The 26,382-nt window shown below is 36.3% G+C and overlaps 1 pseudogene across 1 annotated transcript; it reads right to left on the bottom strand.

Annotated features, from left to right (window-relative positions):
* Window positions 1-13,292: 13,292 nt before the first annotated feature.
* Window positions 13,293-13,540, bottom strand: LOC308566037 (small ribosomal subunit protein eS27-like pseudogene; annotated as a pseudogene). The gene has a single exon. The product of its transcript is annotated as a small ribosomal subunit protein eS27-like pseudogene (transcript).
* Window positions 13,541-26,382: the final 12,842 nt, after the last annotated feature.

Genomic DNA, 26,382 nt, shown 5'->3' with positions numbered 1-26,382 from the left:
AATAAATTAGAGGCGGTACTCTCCTTAGAATTTCTAAGAAAACATATATTAACACAGATGTAATATAGCAAGAGAATTAATTGCAAATAAAGTAAAACATACAGAATGGTAAGAATAAATTACATTTCACTTCTAATATCTGAGCATTCATTACTAAGAGAATATCCACAAAGAGAATAATGACGCCTGCTTCATTCATTTCATATCTGCACCATAGAGGGTCACATTTTAAAGTACAGTGATCACACTGTCACTTTGATGAACTTCTCTGCCAGCATTTTCATGTGTGTGCATGTGTACCAAGAAAATAATACACAAGAAAGCTTTGTATATTGTTGAAACACAAAGGACAAATATCCCAGTTAAGTAGAGGCCCCAGTAAATCTAAAGAAAGCCATTGACAATTTTATTAAAAAAATAGTTTCACTTGTTAAAAGGCACCAAGGGATTAGAAAAAAAGAGTGAAGGTCTTAAAGGTTTTAGAAAGCTTTTTGTTGTTGTTCTCAGTGATAGTAATTTTTATTCATTGGTTTGTACGGCATCACATTTTGTTATGGAGTTTTGTCCACTATTTCATGTTCTATTTATTGACATGAAACTAGATATACTGTATCCCCCAAAAGTAATTACATTTATTTTTAAAATTATACTGTATAATAACTACAGAACAATATACACAATTAAGTATATGTACTTTAAAGAAGTCTTTTTATAGGATTAGTCCTATAAGTAAAAGCAGTTATTATTGAAAATATAAACAAATATTAAGAAAATATATATAACATTTAAGACATAAGTTTATACCTCAAATTTAAGGCAAATAAGTGTTGTTACTTATCCTTCTAACTATACTCATTTTAACATTCCAATTAAAATTGAGTATCTGCAAATGCAGTTGTGATACCAATAAGTATTCAGTACTTGTTCAGTGAATGAGTGAAAAGGAGAAGGGAACAGGGCACTTCATATTTTCGGCTCTGGGGCCTAAAAGAAAGCAAATATATTCCTCTCACCTGCTCACTGGGTTGTATAAAATTAGAACTCTTAAAACCTTGAATACTTTGCATAAGTACATGATTAAAAAGAAACTCAGTACCAATTTGTTAAATGCATTGCATTTGTGAGTCATTTTTTTCTATTTCTTGTGAAGAACCGTAGACTTGAACCAGGAAGGGTGTCCCTGACTGAGGCCTGCGAGGGGACGCAGGACAAAGGGACTCTCGCAGGCCTCTACTCAGCACACAGTTTACAAAATGCAGATTCAGAAAATCATGTTTTAGAAGGACAAATTACAGTCACATGTCCTGAGTATGGAGTGATTATAATACAGAAAACTTCAAATCATCATTTTTTATAAATGATAGCAAATAAAACACTGTACATTTTAAAATAGACATTAAAAACATACATTCAGGGGAGTGTAGAAAGTTGTACCTATTATAAAGCCATGGACCTTGAGAATATTATGCTAAGTGAAATAAGTCAGTCAGAAAGAGCTAAGAACCATATGATTTTACTCACATGTGGACATAAAACTGAAACTCGTGGACACAGACAGCGGTGTGGTGGTTGCCAGAGGGAAGGGGGTGGGGTGGGAGGAGGGTGAAGGGGGCCCTAATATATGGTGACAGAAGATGATTTGACTTCAGGTGGTGGGCACACAGCGCAATATGCAGATCTTGTAACACAGAAATGTACACTTGAAACATATATGATCCTGTTAACCAATGTCATCCCAATAAATTTAATTTAAAAAAATCTGAAACTAAAAAAAGAAATTAAATAAAAATTAAAAATAAAGCCATGGAGCTCAGAAAAGAAACTCAATGCTTATTTCGTATATTCATATATATATTTGTGTACATGTAATTCTATATATATGTGCTTGCATATATGTACATGTCCATCTCTATATGTCTGCCTATCAGTGTGTATCACGATTACACAACTAACTAGAAACACGTGCTATTCCAGACAAACATCTCTCCCACTTTGTTACTCCACTGGGTCATTCTACTGATTTTTCTCCCCAATTCGTCATTTAAAAAAGTGAATATCTGCATGATTTCATGCCCATCTTTTAGATCCCAACAAAATAATTAAACATTCTAAGCCAGAACCAGAGGATCAGATCACAGAGTTGTAGAGGCTGGAACACACGGGCACAAAGGCAACTTGGCTTGCTCACATCTCACCAGGCACCTCCACACCACATTAGTTGTTTTATTTTTTTAATAGACAGATTTGCCTCATCTCTATTTTAGAAACCTCTCAAGCTTTATACCTGGATTCCCTCAAATCTGGGCCCCAAACGAAGAAAATAGGTTTATACACACACTCAACGTTCAATAGTCGATGAAAGCTTTGACACTGCAAAAGTATTAGAGTTGCAACAAAAGAGTTGCTAATCTGTGTGAAGTAGTTGTACACATATGCCTCTTTTTATTTTACACGATGCAACAGTAGTGGAGGCCGAAATATCATAGTAGTTGATGTTCGTCTAAATCACAACTTTCTATCACTTGGTGCATTAGTTTGATTTAAACATATCTATAAAAATAATGTCTATATGTGCGTGCATTAGATTTCTGAATTTTTAAATTCACTAGTATCAATGACTATTTTACACATACACACAAAAAATGCAATTCTGCCTCATTGAAAGTCATAGATAAAGACAATTTCAGAAATGTAATACTGCCAGCAAATGATGGGGTGTAGTCCAAGAATAGCTACATTAGTCTTCCCTTCTCACATGCAGAAGCTCAAAAAATGCTGTTGGACACAGCACTTTATTCGAAGAGGTTTCACACATGCATTTTTAATCAGGATTATATTTCACAGAGATCTGTCACCGCTCACAAGTGCAGCCGGCCGGTCCTCCTTGAAATGTATCAGCTCTCAGTCGCAGCCCTGAACTAGTTTTTCTTTGTACAAATCTGGACTTGGTGATCCACACGGCGGTGTTTTTCTTAAAAGGAAAAAATAATCCCTTAGAATTGCTTAGGACCCCCCTGCACATTGTTTTTAGTTCAAACATACAACTGCTTTAACATGGAACCGTCTTCTAAGTCACTCTCTCTGCCAAGCTAACAGTCTAAACATTGGGCTTTAAGGTATTTGCCAAACCTAGAAGGTCTAGTAAGTGGTTATTTCAAATTCAATTATTTACATAAATTTTTGTGTTGAATTAATCCTATATGCTTCTTCTATTCTTAATCTATTGTTTTATTCATCTATTCTCTCCTATAAATAATTAAAATTACATAAGCAAAATATGAGAAAACATATTTACGTGGACATATTTTTGCAGTGTGCTTCAAATATTGGACATATTGTATGATCATGCTATAAAAGGATGTTCTGATCAACGTGTATAAAATATCCCCCGGAAATTTATAGATGCAGAGGCACAACTCAAATGTGTGTGTACATCCCTAACACTGTCTGAGCTAACAAATGGATAGAAAAGCCAGCAAAGAACATTAAAGGTCAGAGTTGCTGTTGAAATATATGTATATTTTTAAATTATATATATTTAATTTTTTTAAATCTATTTGAGAATGTTATGTTTTGAAACTTTGAGTTTATTTATAAAAACAGAAATTATCTTTCAAATATTCTTATTAATACAAAAACAGATTTTCTAAAAGCCTAAGTTTACATACAGCATGTTTGATGTCTAATAAATACCAAGTCTCCATTAAAGCACCCACAGCACATTACACATCTAGTAACTAGAACTTGTCTCAAAACACATTTCAAAGCACGTGGAATGGAAAATTTTCAGTAACAAAAATCTCTAAAATTTGTGAAAATGCAAGAGTAAAGCCTGTTTAAAATCTGTCTGTTAGGAGGTACTGTATATTATTAGTATATATCTAGAAAAATAGGCCAATACCAATAGCACGGGAACATTAAAATAAAGTAACCATACCTATATGTTGTCAAGCAACTGGTCATAAAAGCACAGAGTAAAAGGGCATTTGAAATTGGATAGTTCTGAAAATACCACAGATGATTTCTCGTATTCTCTGACAGTTAAGAACAAAAAGACTTTCAGACAAAGACTTTAGACACTCCCTGGGATATTTGACTTCTCCAAATTTTATGCATAACAATTACCCAAGGTCTGGAACCCCCCCAAAAAAGTCAATAGAAAGCCATTTGCTTGATTCCCTGTTGTTTTATGTTCATAAAGTTTCTATATTGCTCTGTTATCATAAACACTACACATTTGAACAACTATCAAAGCATTTAAAAACCCAAGGCTTACATCCACAAAACTGGAATAAAGAAAGGCAGCCTGCAATATCACACAGTGTCCATTTTAGAAACAATACGTTTTTAGTAGCTAAGGTTTTATACAATTTTACCAAAATCAGAAGCTTTGAAGAATAAATTTCAAAATTCCATTGCATCTAGTTAGTGACACAAATATCAAGAACTCAAAATTTTTCAGGAGCTTAAAAGATAAAATTGTCTTTCAGATCCAAATTGTTGCCTAGTTTAAGTGCGAGGGAAAGGAGGGTATTAAAGCAATCATACTTTTTATCCATTGCTTTAGCATTTAGTTAACAAGGAATCTGTGGCTTTAGAGTTGCTTAGCCAACAGCCTTGTACAGCACATTTATATTCCCCAAATGGTCTCATGTTTCCAAAGTGAAATTTTAAAGGGTATTAGTTTAAAATATTTATCTCTTTATTTAGGAAAATCTCTCTGCAGTCGGGAAAAAAAAAAAAAAAAAAAAAGCACTTTACGAATGATTTTGCCCTAAGTAAACGTTGATGTTTAAGATACAAAACAAAGAATAACTGTGGTAAATTAAAATAATTTAAAATATGGCATTAAAATTTCTCACAACCTAAAAGAGTGTGGTTAAGATTGATCAGTAACACAAAGTTGTACTTTTTTTTTTTCTCAAACAGTACAAATCTAAACTTCCTGTGTCCTTTTCAAGTCTAAAAGGTGTTTATTCTTGTATTTTTATGATTGGGTTTGTTTTTTAATATGTAGGATGATTTTTGAAGTGAATGGTAAGCATATCAACTTATCATACACACATTTTCCTGCTGTCACAAAAAGAGCAATAAGTTTGAAGCCAAGATGTCTGTGTTTGACTCTTTAATTACTCGTGCCCGATTCCCTAAATCTGCACTTCCTCTGTGAAAAGTGGGAATTATTTCTGTCTCACTTCACCAGCCTCACAAGTTTATAAGAATGAGAGGGAATTATTGTCACAGTGATAAGAACACATTTTGTGTTTCTGGAGCACACAGGCTCCATATTTAATAAATTCAGCCTCACAGGAATGAGGTCAGCGTCTCTCAATTGCATTTTCCTATGGATTTTTTTAACAAGTGTCACCAGAAAATGTCTTATTTATTTATTCATCTTTCAATCATTTTACTAGAATTGAAGATCCTTATGGGCAGTGACTCTTTCATCACTGTATCCCTAGCACCTGAATCTGTACCTGGCACATTAAAAATGCTACAATATTTGTTGCTGGTCTAATTACATAAAAACTGTGTATTCAAATAAATATGTAGGAATATAGGCCCCTGCCACCTGCTTCCAGCAGTGTCTAAGCTTCATTTGTCAATGGATCTGACAGGGGTAAGTGATGTACCCATCTGATTCAGTAAAAGTAACTCAACTAAATATAAGCTTTTATATTCATAAGAAATTTTCCACTTACAAAGCGCTTTTCCATGGCCTACAAGACGTAATACTCTCAATAACACGTGTATAGAGTCAGTATTATTCTTTCAGTTTATGCAAGACACAACAGATGCCACTGCTCACATCAAAGGCCAGATTAACCATTGTATACTCCCCGTTTCACTGTTTCAGCCACTTTGTTCCTGTAATCGTGCCTTCTCCTACATCATGATTTCCCCCCACTCTATTGGGTCATTCCCACCAGCATCTTAATCTTTTGTAATATTACCCATCTAAAAATAAGCCCTCTTTTGATCCTTCATCAGCTGCAACCACCACCCCACTTCTCTGCTCCTCTTTCCAGCAAACCTACTCGGAATAATTGTCTGTTCACTCTCCCTACTTCATATCTTTCCATTCCCTCTTCAACCAACTTTAGTCAAGCTTTCAACTCTACCATTCCGCTGAGACCTCTCTCATCAAAGTCACCATCCAAGGGCATCCAGTTAGTCTCCATCTCTTTGTGCCATTTAACAACTGATCACATTCACTTTTTCTGAGATGTTTTCTTTTTTCCTTTAATTCTCACCTGAGAACATGCTCAGAGAGAGGAGGAGAGAGAGAGAAAGAGAAACATCTATGTGAGAGAGAAGCATCAGTCGGTTGCCTTCCATATATGCGCAACCGGGGATCAAACCTGCAACCCAGGCATGTGCCCTGACTGGGAATTGAACCCCAACCTTTTGGAGCACGGGGTGACTCAACCAACTGAGCCACTCTATCCAGTCTGTCATTTTTTTTACTTGGCTTTTAGGATATCACTGGATACACCTTCTCAACCTGCATTATGGACACTTCTCATTCTCTAACTGCTGGAGTAAGCCAGGCTCTGCTCCTCAACTTCTCTTCTCGTTGCTTCTGTTTCCCACTTTCTAGGTGCTCAATTGCAATCACTTGGCTTTAAATACCAGCTACAAATTAGAGACTCCCAATTCCCATCTCCTACCCTACCTCTCCTCTGAACTCCAGACTTATATACCTCAAGTCGCATGTTTAGTAAGCATCTCAAACTTAATATAGCAAAAATTAAATTCTTAATTTTCCCCCCAAATCTGCTCTTTCTGTAGTGTTTTGTGTCACAGTAAATGAAATCAGGGGTCTGCCAATTACCCTGGAAAACAAACATAAAAAAACAAACCTTGGAATCATCCTTAACCCCTTCTTTGTGTATCTCACACCTAGTCCATCTGCAAACTCGATCGGCTCCATCTTCAAATTATAACCAGAATCTATCAAAAGCATCTACCTCCCATCCCTGGATTAGTGGGATAGCTTCCCAAATTTGTGATATGGCTTCTACTCTTGTCTCCCTATGGTTTATCTATATTTAGAACCCAAATGGAATTATATTACTTATGGGAACCGTTAAATGGCTTTCCATCACACTTAGAATACAACCTAAAGCCCAAAGTCCTATATTATCTGCCCCCAGTCCCAGTGTCCTAATTTTATTTCCTACTGCATTCCCTATATCTCTTTGGGCTTCTGCCCTTCCTCAGGGCTGCTGATCACACTCTTGCTTAAAGGCCTTTATATTTACTTTTCCATCTACCTTTACCAGGCATTCATATGGCACGCTCCCTCAATTCATTCAGTCTTGGCTCACAGCTACTATTAATTGTTCTTTTCTAATACTAGAATGTAAACCCCAAGAAGGGGTTTACACTTGATCTCCAGGGTTTTGGAGGAAAGAAGGAAGGAAGGAAGGAAGGAAGGAAGGAAGGAAGGAAGGAAGGAAGGAAGGAAGGAAGGAAGGAAGGAAGGAAGGAAGGAAGGGAGAAAGGGAGAAAGGGAGAAAGGGAGAAAGGGAAGAAGGGAGGAAGAGAGGAAAGGGGGAGAAATAAAAAAAAAGGAAGGGAAAGAGTGAAGAACTAGAGGAGGGAGGAAAAAATTAAGATGAATTGGAGGCTGATTTTTTTCAGCAATATAATCCCAAAGATAACTCTAATATACCCCAAAATAGGTATCATTGCAAATAAACTAAATGGTTGAACTGATGGCATACAAATAAGAAACAGCTTTATTTTCTTCCCCCCATTGTCTTCAAATGCTTTTTCAAATATCTCCTACCTTGGCTGTATTTCTTACTGTCCAAGCATATCCAGCTAAAAGAATAGTCATTTTGGCTAGGCCAGCATGGCTCAGTGGTTGAGCGTCAGCCTATGATCCAGGAGATCAAGGTTCAATTCCCAGTCAGGGAGCATGCCAGGGTTGGGGGCTCAATACCCAGTGGGGGTCGTGCAGGAGGCAGCCGATCAATGACTCTCTCATCATTGATGTTTCTATCTCTCTCTCCTCCTCTCCCTTCCTTTCTCTGAAATCAAAAGATATATATTTTTAAAAGTCATTTTGAAAGTTAAGACTCATTTTAGATTTTTTAAATTTAAATGAATTAAACTTAAAACTTTAATAATATCCAATCCCAATCATCTCCCCTCCTCCAGCTGTGACCTTAGCAGTGGCTCTGGGAGAAGAAAAGGACAGCTATTCTTTTGCATTTCCTTGCCTTCCCTCTTTCCCACTTGAGGGTGTTCCAGGGCTGGGGCAAGAGGGGAGAACTTTTAAGAAAATGGAAACAAAGTATTTTCATTTAGTTGGTACAGCTTATAGTCCTTTCTTGCTTAGTACTGACCAGCCTTGCCATGGTAGGTATCTAAAAGCTGGTCTTTCGAGAAGCACATTTGCATTGAATTTCTCAGTAACGTATAAGTACATCTTGTAAGAGTGCAGAAAAATGATCATGGGATTGAAAACCCAAAGACTAAGGAGATGGCTTTAATCAACTACTCTTGGAAGTACATTGTGACCTAACATAAGAGGAATAAATGTACTCAGGCTGTATTTGAGGGTATGCCTCATTAATAGCATATTAGCACCGTCAAAGTATATAATAAAATTGTGCAAAATAATTCATCTTGTGTTTTTAAATCACATTTAAATTAATTATGGGATGATAATGTTTAAGGGTCTATCTAAGTTTAGTAAATCACTCACTTGATATATAAATAATATTACAAAGTGAATTCAAATAGGCTTGAATACCAACTAGAAACCTATGGAGAGACCAAGACAATTATTTCACATACAAAAGCAGCACGTGTTCAGTTACGCTGAAAGAGAACTCTGAGGCACACAATCTCTGTTAGACCTAGTGCCCAGATACTAGCTGAGGCTGACTGCATTAATGACCGCTTTTTAAGGGCAAAAGCAAATATGATTAATAATTTTATACTTTGGGTTAGCATGTGGAGAAAATTGTGAAGTTTGATATTTTGTTTCCCACTCACTAACTTTTTATTTTTTTAACTTTTAATTTTTTTTTACAAACTTTAACAATCTGCCAAACTTCCCAGTCTTTCTTTTATTTTTGCCCATAACCTCTTTGCTCCAGCTGCATACCTGGCTTGTCACTCTCTCTCTCAGCTTTGCTCTATGCCCTTCTATTTTCTATTGCCTCTCTCAAGAATTACCTTCTTCCTATACCTCCCTATCAAAATTCATATCTCCCTTTAAGATTAAATTTGAAAAGAATTTTTTTTCTCTATATACTGATCACCTCAGCTAAGCATGCAATTGCCCATTTCTTAACATGTATATTGTTTGTGTCATCCATTTTTCTTCAGGCACTTACTTTTCTTTATTGCAATCTTTTGTGAGTATAGCTTACAGATTAAAAAGTAAGGACTAGAGAGAGATAAAATGTCATCACATTTCCCACAGTACCCATAGAACACAGATGTGTGTATGTAAGTGTATGCCTATGTGCATGTGCATTTCTGTTCATTTAGAAAATATATATTGATTATGCTTCTATCTGGCCTCTGTGCCAGTCACTACAGCAGGCTACTGGGACTGGAAAGAAGTCAGTGACAAGAATTGACACAGTCCTTAGCCTTGGGTAGTGAGGAATATAGGCAAATGGCAATTAATATTCAGCAAAAACAATGTGATATAAGGAGTTGTGGGACTGGATGGGAGAAACAACTTAAGGCACACCTGAAGAAACCGAGAAAGCAATATGGAAGGGGAATTAGAGGACAGGTCGGAGACAGCAAAGTCAAGAGGAGAGAAGCAGCTCCAGACTGAGGGAAGTGAGATGAGAAGGCTGGGGTGACAGAGTCCATGCCACTCAAAGAACTGGACTATGTGTAGTGTGGCCAGAATGAAAAGTGGAGTGGAAGGCAAGGGAGGGCTAAGGATGCCCCTGAGTAAGAAGGAAGTATTCCAGGACAGGCTGCCAAGATAACAAACAAGAAAAAGACTGAGATGTGTCTATTGGATTTAACATAGAGGACTTGGTGGCTGGCAAAGCAGTTTTAGTGGTTTGATGGCCACAAAATCAAGTTATAGTGGGTCAGAGAAAAAATAATACTTTCATTAAGTTGGACCATCAATGGGAAGAGAGAAATAAAGGAAATGTTAGAGGAGAAGGTTATATTAGAAGAGATGGGGAAGATTTGAGCATGGTAAAAACCTGAATGGTAGGAGCCAATAAGATGAAGAAAGTGATGATCCAAGAAACACAGATAATAAATCAATAAATCGAAGTCACTTAGAGATTGGGAGGAATGGGGTCTAGGACACAGATGGAGGGAAGAGCCCTAGTTGGCAGGGAGTGGGTAGTGCCACTTCCATTTAAGAAAAGGAAAGAATGAATGGAAACCCACATAAATGTCTAGCTTGGCTGGAAGTTGAAGAAATTGTATATTCTGCACATTGTCACTACTTTAATATTTTCAGTCTCGTTTTCAGAGAAAGTATTGCCTTGCATTCCAAGGCTGGTAGTGAGGAGACCCAGAGCATCCTGATACCTTTCCTTTTGAGCTAGAAAGCAGTAAGGGATGATCCAAATTACATCTAGTCAAAGACTGGGCAGAGCGACTGTAACAGAAGGGCTACCCTACTAGCTCCAACCCCATCACTGCAGAGAGACCTCGCAGGTCATTTAATATGGACCTCAAGACAACTTAGCAAACTGCAGTCCAATTTATCACAATATTGCTATTCCATTTTTCCCATCCAGGGATTGGCTGGAGTCTAAAGGGCTGTATTAATGATTAGCTACACTTTTCTGGTCAAAACGGAAGGTTATGAAAGCAGCGTAAGAGATACCAGTCCAGAATTTCTTCCCATTAATATAAAGGAGTCACCTAGGAATTTGTTCAATGTCTATTCTCTGGCCTCAGCAACACACATTGTAATTCATGTGAGTCTATGGCAGGGCCTGATACTTTTGCTGTTTACAGGCAGCCCACATGATTCAGACAGATGTGTCTCTTTGGGGCAAGATGCAGTAAAAGGTGGGAAGAAACCAGGCCAAGTCATCCAAATACTTAGCCCACCTTTCTAGGGCCTACGTTAGGTTGAACTTCACAAAATAGAGAGCTAGAAAGAAAAAAAATGAATTCTGTGGACCCAAGTAGCAGGGCCAACAGACCAGTAAGTATAACAGGTTAAGAAAAGTAAAAACTAACCCACAATATATAGCAGTAACAACTAAAAGCTTTCATTGTGCACTTTTGGAGAGAGGAGCAATATTACAGTACTTCAAGAAATAGATGGAGACAAAGAACTGCACAGATATCTATGTAATTTCTATCCAGTAAAATCAAGGAATTTATTTGGTGACATTTGTATCCTGGAACAGTTGAAACCTTTATTATTCTCTTCTGTTTGGAATAATATAAACTGGTCCATCTAAGAAAATGCATAATCTCTAGCGGCTTCTTGTAAACTCTGAATTAGAAGAAATAACTATTTAATTTTAAAATTATAAAATGATACAGAAAGATGATTTTCTTTCATGTCTGAAAATAACAAATATCCACAAAACTAGCATCTCAAATCAAGTCTATGCCTGTGTTAAGTCCATAAGCAAGTAGCCATGAGCATGTTTATAGCGTGAATGCCACAGACATTCTAAAAGCATAAAACTTATCTTTGCCTGCAAAGCACTTTATGTAAAGATGAAAACATACTTCTGCTCTGTTCCTAAGTCTCCCAATGCTAATTTTATTCTCATTTTCTTTTCATCGCCACCAGTATCAACCTCATCAACTCATCAAAAACACTATTAATACCTGAGCTGGGAACTGTGCTGAGGTGCATACAAAGTGTAAAGAGCTTCCAGATTAAACAAGTAATTATACAAATGCCCTTTAGTGCACATTTACCAGCATAAAATCTGCATGAGGGGAAAATAGCCAAAGTTATACATTTCTAAACACAAATACATCACCTGAGTTAAAAAGAAGAGGCTTAATGAAAATAAACAGAGCTTTGAAAGAGAGATTTAAAGCCTAAATGCAGCTTAGGGCAAGTTGTGACTTTTCAGTATCACATAGGCATTACATCCAAAATGCCTGCACTCTACCAAGAGGAAGGGGAACTTCACTGGTGCCACACTGAAATAATAATCTCTCTTCAAGAAATATATTTTAAGTGGAAAATTTAGCATCATTTCCCCAAGCATAAAATCCTAAACATTTTCTGTATTGTGTTCACTTTATTGTATTTAATTTCACTTTCCTAGGGAGGTTCTGTGGAACAGTAGTTAAAAAGAGGGAGAAGAAGGGAATTTAGTGAATTCTGAAATATCTAAACTTTATCTTTGGGGATTCAGACCATGTCAAAAATAAAGGCTCAGAAAAGTAAAATAATAATAATAATAATAATAATAAACCTCATGTGCCAGTGCAATTTATCTTCCACTTTGTCAGAGGTGTGGATGGCCTCCCACTATGACTCCATGCAGGAGAGATTTCTTAGATGAGAGATGGGACCCACCAGCATGGTTCAGGAGCTGAGCATCGACCTAAGATCAATGACTCTCTCATCATTGATGTTTCTATCTCTCTCTCTCCCTCTCCCTTCCTCTTTCTGAAATCAAGAAAGCTATATTTAGCCCAGCCAGCCATGGCTCAGCAGTTGAACTTCGACCTAGAATCCAGGAGATCGGAGTTCAATTCCCGGTCAGGGCACATGCCCAGGTTGTGGGCTCGATCCCCAGTCGGGGGTGTGCAGGGGGCAGCCGATCAATGACCCTCTCATCATTGATGTTTCTCTCTCCTTCTCTCTTCCTTTCTCTGAAATCAATAAAGACATATTAAAAAATAAAATAAAGATATATTTTTTAAAAAGAGAGAGAGATGGACAACCTTACCAATGGACTGGAGAATTTTCAAGTGAGGCAGGATCTTAGTGAACATATAGTCTAGTCTAGTGGTCCAGAGAATTTTTGTACCTAAGATATCTTTTGGATCACTCTCCTACCACCACCGCCACCAAATTCCCTGTATTGTCTTCCACAGTTAGTCAGACTTGATTAGCAAAAGACAGCACATAAAGGTTTGCAGACAATAACACAATGCATAATGTAGATGATCACAGTCACCCAACTTTTAATGTTTACATTTTTGTTACCTTACACGGTTTTATGACGCGTAAATGTGCAATTTTCATGAAGCTCTTTGAAATGCTGAATATGGACAAATGATTTTGCTTTTATTTCTAATCCAGAATGTCTTTATGGAGATGGTTCCCCATTCCTCTTGATGGGGGGGTGTTTTTAACGCTGCTTCTTTATGAAGGAGCATCCTTCTGTCAGCCTTGCTTTCCCTCCTGGAGGCTGACAGAGGACAGTGGAGCAGCCAACACACAAAACTACCATTTCTGCATGGCTAGAGGTGGTGGTGATTTTATAGCATCCTGAGGATTTCCCATTCGTAAAGTAGCAACTGGGCTCTGCACCAGGCACTTCTTGTGTTTCCCCTTCCCTTCTAGAGAGGGATGAAGGAGATCCTTAGCGAGAGGCATGCTGTGGTGGGAGGTCATCACCGCCAGAAAGGCTGGTTCTGTCTCTGCATGTGCTGCAAATATCTGCACTCCAGCTTCTTCCCAGGGAATATAGGTAGAGACTGCATCACCAGTTTTCAAAAGATGGGATTCTCTTTTGCTTTGAAGTGCCAAAATGCTTTTGTGTGTGTGTGTGTGTGTGTGCGTGCAGCGCTACTACTATGGATATTTAAAAATTGCTTCAACTCAATAATTTATGCTTAAGATATACCTAGAGAATTAAAGCTGCTTAGAGTTGGACAAAGTTGCACTCATTTTGAAAGTATCGTGAGCACTTCCCTTTAGGTTTAAAATTCTCCCAAGGTATTTTGTGGTCATTTAAACTATCTTTTCTTGGCTTACTAGTAAATTTGAACCTGTTTTATACATTTACTACATTTCTACATTGACTAGTTATCTGTATTTTCTCCAGAATTGGTTTGGGCAACTTCCAGAAGATCCTGATGAAATCATTTTAGGATTAAAGAAAAGAAGGAAGAATTTTCCAGGGAATGGGAGAATAGCAGGGTAGGAAAATTCAAGGATGAGTGTGGAAGGAATTGTGGGTTGGGTGTTAGCAGGGTGTTCCCTTCCTCTGATCTAGATTCCTTTATCTCCCTTTGCTCTTTCTTCTTCTAGGACCAGCTCCATTCCCTTAGGCTCTTGCCACTTTCGCCTAGGATGATATATTTTCATCAGAACTTTTTCTCCCAGCTCCATGGGCCCTCATATCTAGCACTTGCCTCTCTCTCAAGTGGAGCTGCATCTAAAGAAATAATATATTGAAAGTTGATAAACATATGTTCCTTAAAAGTGAAAAGAAACAAAGTATTAGAATTGAACACTGTCAGGATCCATACTATCATTTTGCTCCAATATTGTAGCCACTAAATTGAACTATCAATGTCTAAGTCTTCTCCTGGGGCATTACCAAAACAATATCTTGCTCAATGATTTTTTAAAATTAAATTTATTGGGGTGACATTGGTTAATAAGATCATATATGTTTCAAGTGTACATGTCTATGATACATGATCTGTATATTGCATTGTGTGCCCACTACCAAAAGTCAAACCATCTTCTGTCTCCATTTATTTGGCTCCCTTTACCCTTTATTCCCCCCTCACCTCCTTCTCTCTGGTAACCACCATACTGTTATCTGTGTCTATGAGTTTCAGTTTTATATCCCACGTATGAGTGAAATCATATGCTAGCTTTTTCTGACTGACTTGTTTTGCTTAGCATAATATTCTCAAGGTCCACCCATGTTGTCTCAAATTTTATCTTCTCTTATGGCTGAGTAGTATTCCATAGTATATATGTACCACATCTTCTTTATCCAATTACCTGTTGAAGGTTTGGTTGTCTTCATGTATTGGCCACCAGGAATAATGCTGCAATGAACATAGGGGTGTATAAATCTGTGAATAAATGTTTTTGAGTTTTGGGGGTAAACACTCAGAAATGGGATTGCTGAGTCATATGATAACTCTATTTTCAGTTTTTTGAGGAACCAGCATACTGTTTTCCATAGTTGCTATACCAGTTTACAATCCCACCAACAGTGAATGAGGGTTCCTGTTTCTCTCCAACCTCTCCAACCCTTGTTATTACCTGTCTCATTGATAGCAGCCATTCTAACAGGTGTGAGGTGGTATCTCACCGCAGTTTTGATTTGTATTTCCCTAATAGCTAGTAAAGTGGAATACCTTTTCATGTATCCAATGATCTTCTTGGGAGAGGTGTCTGTTTAGGTCCTTTGTCCATTTTTTAATTGGATTGTTTGTTTGGTGTTCAGTTGTATGAGTTCTTTATATATTTTGAACATTAACCCCTTGTTGGAGCTGATGTTTGCAAATATTATCTCCTATTCGGTTGGTTGCCTTTTTGTTTTGTTGGCAGTTTCTTTCACTGTGAAGAAGCTTTTTAGTTTCATATAGTCCCATTCATTTATTTTTACCTTTACTTCCTTTGCCTTGGGGGTCAAGTTCATAAAATGTTCTCTGTGACCAAACCCATAAATTTAGTACCTATGTTTTCTTCTATGTACTTTATTGTTTCAGATCATATATTTAGGTCATTGATCTATTTTGAATTAATTTTAGTACAAGGAGCCAAACTGTAATCTAGTTTTATACTTTTACATGTGGCTTTCCAATTCTCCCAGCACCGTTTATTGAAGAGGCTTTCTTTTCTCCAGTGTATGTTTTTGGCACCTTTGTCAAAAATTATTTGCCATGTACCTGTGGTTTTATTTCTGGGCTTCCAATTCTATTACATTGGTCTGTGTATCTGTTCTTCTGCCATTACCATGTTATTTTGTTTATCATAGCTTGATAGTATAATTTGAAGTCAGGTAGTGTGATACCTCCAGCTTCATTCATTTTTTTCTCAAGATTGCTTTGGCTATTTGGGATCTTTTTTTGTTCCATGCAAATCTGACAACTTTTTATTTTATTTCTTTTAAAAATGACATTGGGATTTTGATGGGGATTGCATTAAATTTGTATATTGCTTCAGGTAATATGGCCATTTTTAACTATGTTGATTCTTCCGATTCATGAACATGGAATATCTTTTCATTTCTTTGTGTCCTTTTCATTCTTTTTAAATAATGCTTTGTAGTTTTTAGTATGTAGGCTCTTCACACCCTTTAAGTTTATTCTTAAGTATTTTATTCTTTCGGTTACAATTTCAAAAGGAATTGTTGTTTTTTAACTTATTTTTCTGAAGTTTCATTGTTAGTATATAGGAAAGTAGTGGATTTTTGCACACTGATTTTGTATCCTGCAACTTTACTATATTTGTTTATTGTTTCTAATAGTTGTTTGTGTGTGTATGGTGTCCTCAGGGTTTTCTAAATACAGAATCATGTCATCTACAATAAGTGACACTTTTACTTCTTCTTTCACAATTTAGATGTTTTTTATTTCTTTCTCTTGCCTGATTGCTCTGGCTAGGACTCTAGGATTATGTTAAATAAGAGTGGTGAGAGTGGTTATCCTTGCCTTGTTTCTGATTTTAGAGAAAATCTTTCCCTTTTTCACCATTGAGTATGGTATTGACTGAGGGTTTGTCATATATGATCTTTATTAGGTTGAGGTACTTTTCTTCTCTAGCCATTTTATTGAGTGTTTTAATCATAAAAGGTTGTTGTATCTTATCAAATGCCTTTTCTGCATCTATTGATAAGATCATATAATCTTTATCCTTTGTGTTAATGTGGTGAATTACATGGATCGATTTGTGTTTACTGAACCATCCTTGTGCTCCTGAATGAACGCCACTGGATCGTGATGTATCGTTTGTTTAATGTATTGTTGTATTCGATTTGTTAGTATCTTGTTTAGGATTCTTACATCCATATTCATCAGAGATTATTCAAATGATTCTTTTTTATCCCACCCATTCTCATAGTTCCAAAAATCTAAATTTTCTCCTTGGATTAAACCAGAAAGCACTTCCCTCACACAGATTCTGTATTTTGTGCTAACTACTCTGACTGAATTACGTTTTCAGGCTCTGTCCTGAGTTTCCTTTGAAGACTTTCAAAAGAAGTAGTCACTTTAATAATGATATTCTATGGAGACATACACAAGTGGTAAACTATGTAAATCTGCATGGGAATGATGCTCCCCAATCTCACAGTAATGATTACCTTCAAGGAAGGAGGCAGGGGAAAGTGAATGGAAAAGAGATTTGTTTTATTTCTTCATTAAAGAGAGATCAAACACATATTAGAAAATATATGAGAAATATGTCAAATCTCTGAACTAGACTATATGCTCTGCAGTATTTTTCTATATGCTTGGAATCTAAAGCTTAAATGTATAAAGAACCCATAACACAAAACTCCCTAATTTATTTAAGGGAATTTGTTAAAATGTTGTCCTCTGCAGCAGCACCTCTCAAGCTTTAATGTGCATATAAATCACCTGGGAATCTTGTTAAAATGTGGGTTTAACTTTAGTGGGTTTGGATGAGGCATTAGATATCATGTCTAACAAGCTCCTAGATGATATTGGACCAAGAACAACAATTTGAGTAGCAAGTGTTCACAGTATAGCACAATGTCACTTTTTATGAATGCATCAAAGAACTTTCTCAGTTTCAGGAAAATCTATGCTTAGCCTCAGTAACCTGTTGATTTTTTCCTGGTAGATATTATAAATTTTGTTTCATTCTCTGCCTTGGCTACTAGGGAGCTCAGATAAATCTGCTTTATATCCTGGGAACTGCGCACGAGTACATGGTATATATTTCTATGAGCTATTTTACTCTTGTTTTACTTTATTTTCCTACCCATATTTTTTTTGGTCATAATTCCTATACCTACACATTTTATTCTATTTTTATATACCTCTTTTTTTGTAAACTATTTCAAATCTTCTAAGCAATGAGATTTGGCATATTTATATTAACTTGTATTAAGGAAGCCACTGTTTTGAATAAAGCATGACATACACAAAATTTAGATGGGCCATATAAGTCTTATATAGAATCTATAAGATTGAGCATCTAGTGCTGCATGATAGTATCTGGAATGTTACTGTTAATAGTATCACTTTTATCATTAATATTCACAGTCACAATAGTGATAGAAACTACTGATTGAATGTCTACCAGATACTCAGTACTGGCTGATTATTTTATCTCATTCACCTCTATTATCATTTATTGTATATAGTCCTTCCTAATAAATTGGTGAATCCCTATCACCATTAAAGTTGAAAGGCTCATCAAGATTACTTAGGAACTGTATCAGGGAAGATCCAGGTTTAAAATCTATGTATGGATGACATCAAGTCCCATGTTCTTATGGTTAAATATGATGTCTCCACAGGATTCAGAGGAGAAAATCAGAGACTTAAAGGCTAAGAAGAGAGGTTGAAGCTTTCCAAGAAGACTAAGTAAGGATGGAGAGAGAAGAAGGAAAAGTTATTTCAGGTGAAAGGAACAACATTGCAATCACAGAGAAATGGGGAAATGCAGAATGTCTTTAGGGATAGGCAAGAAGTCCAGAAGAGCTGCAACACGGACCCTATAGGGAGGGAAAAGGCACATGGAGCAGGAGCCAGCCTCCAAAGACACTTGTGTACCTTGCAAAGACATTCTGTAGGTTGTAGGTGGTGAATAACTATAAGAAGATGTTAGTCAAAATGGCAAGAATATGAAATTTTGTGTTTTAAAATATTACTTTCATAGTCGTATGGAGAATGGATTAGAAGAGAACCAGGATGGAGGGAGATGACTTGGAAGGAAGGCCCATTGGTTTTAAATAAAGGATCTTATTTGAAAGGTTTCCTGAAAGCAGACTCTTTAAGACTTTGTATTACTTGAAGTTGCAGAATAAAAAAGAATGAAAGGCTGGGATTTAATTCAACACCCACATCCTGGCTTGATAAACTGAGTGGGCAGTAATAAGAAACTGAGCATGATAAGTCAAGATGGATCTGGAGCATCAGTGGAAATGTGGATGTGCAGGACTGGAGCCAGAAGAGATAGATGAGGCATTGGTGGTGTGTTTGTGATCATAAAGACTACATGACTGAAAGGCATCCCTCAGTAGGAAAGCATATAAAATGAGAAAGAGCCATAGAGCAGCAATACTTAAGATTCAGGCTGAAAAATAAAAACTTGAAAAGTGCAATGAGAAAGAACAAAACGGTAGAAGATCCAAAGAAAATAATAACACAGAAACCAAATATGTGTAGAGTTTAAAGAAGGAAAAAAATCTTATAGTGTCAAATAGATTAAGAGACCAAGTATAATAACAGTTGAATAGTTTTCACTGATTCTAAAACTATAATGTCATTCTTACCTTAAGAAAATGTTCATCACAGTAATGGAAGGACTGCAGTGGATAGAGATGAAGACATGGAGACAGCAAGAGCAGACTATACTCTCAAGAAGCTTGGCTGAAAAGGAGGAATCTGCAGTGGCCCCAGCAGCATCCCTGGTACAAGAATGAAGAGCCGAGATCCCCACATTAACCCAGTATTGGTGGCCTGCACGGTGCCTGCAGTGAGGGATAAAGCTGGAGAGGATGGTGAAAGGTAATTATAATAATATTGTTAAAGTGTTGTTCTCAGGATCTAAGGCAAATGGGATAAAGAGTAAACCCAGGGACCCCTGACCAAGCGGCTCAGGTGGTTGTAGTGTGGTCCTGTACATGGAAAGATTTCGGGTTCAATTCCCAGTCAAGGCACATACCTAGGTCTCGGGGTTCAATCCCCGGTCTGAGCACGTAAAGGAGGTAACCAATCTCTCTCTTTTCCCCCCACTTCTTCTCTTTCTAAAAATCAGTGAAAACATATCTTTAAATGAGGATTTTTTTAAAAATAGAGTAAATCCAGGGAGACACAAATGGTCAAGGAGGAAGCTAAATGGTCAAAGGAAGATAGTAATGATCTCAAAATGTCAGAAAACAAAATAAAAGGAAAATTCTGGGAGAGAGAAACGATTCTGTGGTTATTCTAAAAGCATAAAGAACTAGAAATGAAGATTTGGCAATGGCAGGACGTTCAAAAAATCAGGAAATCTAGGGTGGAGCAGTGGGGTGGAGTGCTCCTGGAAGTCAGGAGGGAGGCATTCAAGTCCATGAGATGGAAGAAGTCTGAGGTGTTGGTCTTTTATGGGTTTTCCCATAAACACTGTCATCCTTCGCAATGTGGCAAGAGTTCAGGTAGAGAGAAAGGCCGAGTCGCTTGCCAGGGTTTCCGTGCATGGGAGCGAAACTTGTGGAAGACCCTACAAGGAGAAATAGAGGGCTCATTAAGGGGTGTGGGTTTACATGCGAGTGGGAATAGGGTTGCCAGGGAGGAAGCAAAGGGAGGCTGGGCTAGCGGACTTCTTGCAGGACCATGGAAGACGGACTGTGCAAGAGTGACTAGGACCTCCTTTCAGGTTTCTAAATACAGCGATAGTCTAGAACTTTGAATGAAGACAGGAAGTAGGTTGAGAAATATGCTGTTACCAATTTATTTGTCTCTCGATTTTAAAAGCACACTTCTGTGTTCTGTTTTGTAATTCTGGGGCTGGGATTCTGCAAACTACTTTTTTTTTTTTCCAGTTTGGAAGTTGCTCCCTGTTAAGCTCTGACATTAGGAGGCATCAGAGGGAGACGGGGAGGTTGAAGGAGGGAGAAAGGACGAGGTCCTTGTTTCACTAGCATGACCACAGCAATGATTCTTTAACCTGGCAGTGCAGTAGCAGAAAGTGTCTGCAGTTTGTAGCCCTCTCATACTCCCTGTCTAACCTCCCTAGGAGACACCACCTGCAGCAGGCCCACCCCCTCCCTTGAGGCCTGACCACCTTTGCATGGCTCTTCCTGCAAGCTTCGAAATTGTAATATTATCAACTTCTTAATATCATTCATTTGATTGCAATTTCATTTAATTTTTAGTAATTATTTTAAATAAATGAGCAATAAGTAACAATTGTCTCAAAAAATTTATTGAAAATTTAGATATTTGATCAAACAGAAAAATGAATGCAATATGATGAATGTAAAGAATTCTTAACATGTTGCTATATTTGTATTTTTTAAAAGACAAAATATTACAAATGGAACTGTAATCCCTTTGAACATACTCCATATCTCATTTCCCTCCTTTTCTCCCTCGATAGAGTTAATCAATGTCCTGAAGTTGGTGTGTATATTTTACATTCAAGATTTTATATGTTTATTTATAAACAATACATAATGCTTTTTTGTTGTTGTTAATTGTCACCCTAGGATTTTTTTTCAATTGATTTTTAGAGAGAGTGGAAAGGAGGGAGAGAGGAGAAGAGAGAGAAAGAGAAACATCGATGTGAGACACAGCAATTGGTTGCCTCCTGTACTGGCCCCAACTGGTGCTGAGGATCAAACCTGCAACCCAGGTATGTGCCTTTCACTGGGAAGGGAATCGAACCCACGACACTTTAGTGCGAGGGCCGACGCTCTAATCACTGAGCAATAGCAGCTAGGGCAATGCTTTGGTTTTCAAAACTTTATAAAATAGTATACTGTGTATATTTATTTTGCAAACTGCATTTTCACTTGTTAGATTTTCTAGTTTTATCCTTGTTGATACATCTACCTCAAATTAATTTATCTGGACTGATTATAGTTTTCTATTGCATGATTATACAGTGTTTTACTTAGCCAGTGGTCACCGATAGAAATTTAAAATGTTTTATTTTTTTCCCTATTACAAACAAAGCTTGCTGCAATAGACATCCTTTTATATTTCTTTGTATACAAGTGGAAGAGTAGAGTACTTCTTTTATCCTGCTATCACCATGGCCATTTGCTAAACTTTCTCCTGCAAGTATGTACATTCTCCAAGTTGCTAGAATGTCAAATATTCTTTAAGGTTATTGTTTGAAGTTATAATCACACAAGCAATGCTTAAGTTTTCGCTTCTCCACATCGTCATCAACACCCAATATTTTGCAGACTTTTAATTTCTGTCCACCCAGTTGATGTTAGTAGTGTCTTATTCTTATAATCAACATTTCATGGCTCTAAGCATCTTTTCATCTGGTTTTGTGCTATACTAATTGACTGTGTTAATCTGTTGAAAAGTTATTGTTCATACTCTTTACATATTTTATGTTGGGCTGTGTGTCTTTTTATTCTTGATTTGTAGAAATTCTTTATATATGTTGTATGTTAGTTATCACATATACATCACAAATATCTTCTCCCAAACTTACTTTATTTTTTCCTGTTTTTATAGAATCTTTGATATGCAGAAATTTTATTATCCAAATATATTCAAATACATCAATCTTTTTCTTTATGATTTGTGATTTTTAGTTCTTAAGAAATGTCTTAATTTCCTGATATTATATTTTTTCCAGTATTTTCTTCTAAAAGATTTAAACTTTTGCCTTTCACCTCAAGATATTTAATTTATCTAAAATTTTATGTTGCTTTATTTTTTATGTGGCTAACCCTTGTCCTAGTGTCATTTTTTTCTTTTGAGTAATGTGTCATTTCCCCACAGGCCCATGAAGCAGTCTCTGTTCTGCCCCAAGTCTCCACTTATGAAGGGGTCGCTGTCTAGGAGCTCCACTCTGGTCTGTTTGTCTACCTCTATTTCAGTAACACTTCATCTTGATTACTATAGTCAATGGCACCAGTACTTCCTTATTCATAATATTCAGAAAAAGTCTTGGTTTTTCTTTGTCTTTTCTTTTCCATCTGCATTTTAGGATCAGCTTATAAGTTTCCCACAAACTCCTATTGGAATTTTGAATGAAATTGAATCTTTAGAGTTTCTTAGCAGACATTTTCCCCATCTAAGTCCCCCAACAAATCCAAACAGTAATTGGGCTAATATTCCATCTTAGAGATTTAAATATATATATTAGAAAATTTTATAACTTGCCCAATATCATGGAGTGGAGCTGAGATTAAAACCCAGGTTTCTCTTTTTAATTTTTTTCAATTATGGTTTACATTCCATATTATTTTGTATTAGTTTCAAGTGTACAGCATAGTGGTTAGACAATCATATACTTTACAAAGTGTTCCCCCGATATTTCCAGTGTCCACCTGGGCCCATTCATAATTATTACAGTATTATTGACTTTTTCCCTACCCAGATTTCTAAATAGTGCTTTTGTGTGTGTGTGTGATTTGTTCTTTTATATTTTTAAGATTGCAAATATACCATTTTCCATCAATAACTCTTCACAGTGCTTAGTATGGTGATCGCACAAAAAACTTCCTCAGTGTTTTGGTGATTTTGATACCAAAGAGGAAGAGAAAAACAGGAAGAAAGACATGGTGAGCAAAGAAAAAAAGAAAAAACTCCAATATTTTCTTTACCTGGACTTGCAGGCTATTCTCCAGTCGTGATTCTTCTTGCCTCCAACTCATCGATCTTTTATTTACATAAAATGGGGTTTTAGCAAAAGGTCAGAGCAGTGATAAAGCTGGCTTCTCTGTTCTCACTCAGTGTTTTTAGTTAACTTATGTGGGGTTCTCTGATAACATAAAAATATTTAAATTGACTCGGCTACTGTTTTTGGAAGACATGTATAGAAATATTTAAAGAATTTCCGTTTTAGAAACAGTTCAATAGAATGAGTCCCCCCAAAATGAATATCCAGTTATGAACAGTATAAAATGACCAAGAAAAGAGTCTCAAAAGACAGACTTTTAAAAGTATATTGGTTAGTTGCAACATCTTCTAACCACAGTCTGAATTTTTCAATACATATATCACAAAGATTTCTATGCTCAGATTTTATTTTGCCATAATTTAAATCTTTCTATCTTTATCCAAAAATCTCCCTATCCAAAAATTATTTTAAAGAAAAATATTTGAAATAAATGCATATTAAAATAATAAGGTCACTTAACCAAACTATCAGCTATAACATGTAAAAAAAACAGTTTAAAATTTCACTGACTTAAGCCATGCAAATATTTTAATAGTAGATAATATAAATGCTTGTCATATTAAAAGTGTTAATTTAATTTTCTAAAATTATATTTGTTTACTTTCATCTGTAAATCTGTACTGCTCTTTAAAATTGTATGATCTTTTGTTGAAACAGAAAACAAATCTTGCAGAGATATTATTGTTATTACTGATAGCTAAAATAGTTTATAATTTGAAAGTTGGGTAGGAATTATTATGGTGTAAATGTATGTCAGCCAGAAAGACAAATGACTAAAGTATTACCTGTTCTCCCCCCGCCACCTCCCCCAAACAAACCCTAGATACACACTGTGGGAACATTTCCAAGAGGCAATATCCATTCTACCAAGCATCTCCCACAGTATGTAGCTACTGGTACCTCAGGACAGATTGAAGAAAGGGAAACAGGAAAAGGGGCAGACAGCTGGATTAGACTGTACTGTGTATATTAGTGATGGGTAGACTTCAAAAGACTTAGAGGTTCATTTTGGACAGGTGCCCAGAGATTCGCAGGCTTACCCCAAAACTTCCATAACTTCTGATTTTAAAATTGAACTAGAATTCTTTTGAGACCAGACTTTTTGTCTTCAGTCATATTCCATGCTCATATTCCTTACCCTCAATGCATGATAAGAAATTGTAAACTTTTGGAACCCTGAAAAATGAGATACTTACTTTAAATAGATAATAAAAATAGTATGCTTTAAAGTTTTGAAGAAAAACTGTAAGCAATATGGTTTTTGGGAAGGGACAGAAATTTCTTTAAAAATATTTCTTTACTATTTGAATTCAGTTAACAATAAAGCTTTTGAAACTGTTTTGGAGGACAGGTGAGATCTTCATGTGTGTTCGAATATATCTGTAAAGATTGATGGTAGGTCTATGACCGGTGTGACTCCTCATGCACGACTCCCAGGGAGTGTTATCCTGAGCGACAGGCAGGAGGTCTGGCGTACTGAAGAGTCAGTCTGGAGAAGTTGACAAGGAATATTTCTGTCACTCTGATTTGCAGAGTTACCCTTCAAAGAATGTAATTGTTTTTTGGTCTAATTAAATATGCCTCTCAAATGGCTTATGTAAGGTTTATTATTACTAACAATCTACTTTTACAAGAGGTGAAAAATTATTTTCTGGTACAAAGGACACATTCTTGATGTAAGCTTTGAACCACAATAAACTATACCTGAGTTTGTTAGTATGATTCTGGCCTGGCCGTGGTTTTACTCTTCTCTAGGAAAGAAGACCTGGGATATTGACTAAATAAGCAGTAACAAAGCAGGCACAAAATAGTTTTTAGTGTGGTCACCACAAGAATCTGTTTTAACAAAACTTATACAGAGATCGGACAGGACTGTTTTCATGACTTGCTTTATGATTACGTGGTTTCCTATATTCTACATCCACAACAGGCACCCCAATGTCCAAGCTCTACTATATTACATGAGGCTCCCCAGTAGGTATGAATAACAATGATCCTCCAACAGAATTAAATGCATTAGCAAGGAGAGTTGTGTCTTGCGCCTTATAAAAGAAACATACGGTTTATTATATACCCAACTTTACTTCCAAACGTTTTTAAGCAATAAAAGAGAACTAGCTATATTTCAGAGACCAAAGTTTCTCCATCTCTGGAAAGCCATTATCATAAAAATATTTGATGTCAGTGCAGATTTTACTTGAAAATGTACAGTTCCTGCCAAAATATCAGTAGCTTACTTAGGTCTTCATGCTCTGCTCCAATAAAAGTGTAAAAATTAGTAACAGTTGTCCCATGTCAATCTCATGCTGAAAGTGGATCCTCAGCAGATACGAAAACTAGAATAAGATCTACATTTCTTTATGGTTCTCTTCTAGGATTTTTATAAAGCAGACCTCATTAAATATTTCAAACCATTTCAAACTAAGGTAACATTTGTAATTTGAATGATTTTATATAATTTTTCCCATATTTTTAAGCTTCTCCAATCACTCTATTACTTCCTTGATATTTTTAATTTTCTTAATAATACAATAAATGCTCTAAAAAGATTAAAATCAATGCTATCTTCTGATTCTACTAATTGTTAGATGCATACCAAATGAGGAACTGGACCAAGCAGAAATTAAATTTTTTCTTAATTCAATATACAATTTGAACATATTTCTTCCCCAAACATGTTTCCAGATTCATTCATACACAGTAATAAAATGAACATATTTGAGCTTCATGCCCTATCTTTTAACCTAACTTTGGAGACTATGACAGATTGAGAGTTAATGTGCAAGGGAAAAAAACACAAATGTATACATTGTTCTTCAAAGTATTAAGGAAATTGGTACTGTACATCCAAGACATTCATTATTTGCTGTTTAATCATTTCTGAATTAATGATTCTGTGTTTACCTTATATTTTCATGAGAAAA

Source organism: Miniopterus schreibersii, assembly GCF_964146895.1.
Source record: "Miniopterus schreibersii genome assembly, chromosome: 1".
Taxonomy (NCBI): Eukaryota; Metazoa; Chordata; class Mammalia; order Chiroptera; family Miniopteridae; genus Miniopterus; species Miniopterus schreibersii.
The sequence above is the reverse complement of the archived record's forward strand: the minus strand, read 5'-3'. Positions and strand labels throughout refer to the sequence as shown.